The sequence below is a fragment of the Heptranchias perlo genome, unplaced genomic scaffold (assembly GCF_035084215.1).
Source record: "Heptranchias perlo isolate sHepPer1 unplaced genomic scaffold, sHepPer1.hap1 HAP1_SCAFFOLD_64, whole genome shotgun sequence".
Lineage (NCBI taxonomy): Eukaryota > Metazoa > Chordata > Chondrichthyes > Hexanchiformes > Hexanchidae > Heptranchias > Heptranchias perlo.
Window position 1 is genome coordinate 1,087,165 of NW_027139666.1, and position 2,422 is coordinate 1,089,586.

At 44.8% G+C, this 2,422-nt stretch overlaps 1 pseudogene; it reads right to left on the bottom strand.

Moving 5' to 3' along the window:
• Positions 1 to 1,675: 1,675 nt before the first annotated feature.
• LOC137317962 (histone H2A.J-like) lies at positions 1,676 to 2,059 on the bottom strand (annotated as a pseudogene).
• Between the last annotated feature and the right edge of the window lie 363 nt (positions 2,060 to 2,422).

A 2,422-nucleotide genomic window follows, 5' to 3' on the forward strand; every position in this document is an offset into this window, starting at 1 on the left:
TAGGCGAGTAATGTTTCTGATCTCCTGGGCACCAGGTAATTCACTGTCATTTGTTTCTGTACAGAGTTACATTTCAGTGATTCCCCAGTGTGTTTGATGCCTTATTTAAATAATCCAACAAAATATAACAGAAACGGAGCGAAGCGCTGAATCCCACAGATGTAGAAAGGTTAGTCGAACAGTTCTGGTGATGCCTTACGAGCCCAGCATGGCAACTATTTGAAATAAATACAAGAAATCTGGTGATGTGTGGGCTGGGGTTCATAAGTCACCCTTTAAAGTACCGGACTGTGGTCGGTTCCCCGACTCCAGTCCCATTAATACCCCATCTCGTCTACACCGAGACAAAAGAAGCTCAAAGTAACACTGGTCGCATGATATCAGCGTCTCCTTCAGTCAGTAACCAGTCTTTTTACACATTCAGTGGGTGGATCTGAACATGAGCCTTTACATCGAGTTACATCGAAACCAAGGTACAGAAACAAGCCATTCGGCCGAATTGGTCTGTGACGGTGTTCATGCTCCACGTGAGCCTCCTCCTTCCTTACTTCATCGAACTCGATCACAACACCCTTCTATTCCTTTCTCCCTCATGTCCTTGTCTATCTTCCCCTTAAATGCCCCTATGTTATTTTCCTCAACGACTCCTTGGGTAGCGAGTTCCACATTCTTCCCAATCTTTGGGTAAAGCAGTTTCTCCTGAATTCCCTATTGGATTTATTAGCGACTATTTTATATTTATTACCTGAAGTGTTGGACTCCCCACAAGTGGAATCATTTTCCCTGCGTCTCCCCTTTCAAACCTTATCATTATCTTAAAGACTTCTATCAGGTCAACCCTCAGCCTTCTCTTTTCTAGTGAAATGAGCCCCAGCCTGTTCAACATTTCCTGATAAGAATATCCTCTCATTTCTGGTATCATCTTTTTGAATCTTTTTTGCACCTTCTCCGATCCCTCTACGTCCTTTCTATAACATGGAGACCAGAACTGTGCATGATACTCCAAGTGTGGTCTAACCAAGGTCCCATACAATTTAACATAACTTCTTTGTTTTCAAATCTATCCCTCTCGAAATGAATCTTAGTGTTTGATTTGTCTTTTATGACCTTATTGAGCTGCGTCGCTACTTCTTGTAATTTTTATATCTGTACCCCTAGATCCCTTTGCCACTCTATCCCGTTGTGACTCCTATTACCAAATCAGTGTGTGACCTCCTTATTCTTCATTCTGCAAGTTTATTAATGTCCTCTTGCAATTTGCTACATTCTTCATTTGTATCAAATACATCCCCCAATTAGGTGTCGTCCACAAATTTTGAAATTGTACTTCCGATTCCCGTATCCAAATTGTTGATGTAAATTGTGAAGAACAATGGTCCCAGCAACCGGAACACCACTTCCCACCTTTTGCCAATCTGAGTAGCGACCCTTCACCTCTATTCTCGGTTTTCTGCTTTGTAGCCAGCTGACTATCCATTCTACCACCTGTCCCCTGACTCCACGTCCTCTGAAATTAGTCATGAGTTTACAATGCGGTACCTTATCGAAGGCCTTCGGAAAATCCAAATATATTCAATCTACTGCTTTAAACTTTTATTCACTTTCTGTTCCTTCTTCAAAGATTTCAATAAGGTTGGTCCTGTCCTTTCTGTTATCAGATTAAATCTTGGCCGCTTTACTTGCTCTTAACGCTGATAATGCTGGTTTTCTTCGGCAGCAGCACGGCCTGGATATCTGGCGACACCCTGAGCGATGGTCACCCGTCCCAGCAGCTTGTTGAGCTCCTCGTCGTTGCGGATGGCCAGCTGCAGGTGTCTGGGGATGATGCGGGTCTTCTTGTTGTCGCGGGCGATGTTGGCGGCCAGCTCGAGGATTTCAGCCGTCAGATACTCGAGCACAGCAGCCAGATAGACCGGGGCTCCGGCACGCACATTCAGCGTATTTCTCCTTTCGCAGGAGCATGTGAACACGGTCCACAGGGAACTACAGTACCGGCCCGGGATGAGCGAGGCTTGGCCTTGGCCCGAGCTTTAACGCCGGTTTTTCCTCTTCCAGACATTTCCACAATCTCACAAATACGTTCATGCAGAATAAAGAACTCTCCTGCTCTCGCCCTTCTTATACCTTCTGGAGGAGTACAGTGGGGGCATTTGTAGTGGGTCTCTCTCAGAGTGTTTACACTGTCCGCTCACCCTCACTGATATTCTATCTTTCAACTGCTGTAATATTGTCCTTTATCAATATTGCTGCTCTCCCTCCTTTCCCTACTTCTCTGTCCTTTCTAAAGATCTTATAGACTTGAATATTAAGCAGCCAGTCGTGCCCAGCTGGTAGTCCGGTCTCCGTAATCATTTAATGTAATTATTCAACCTCACGAAATGGGTGATGCGGCCGAAAAACGTGAAGGATTACTGGATAGTGT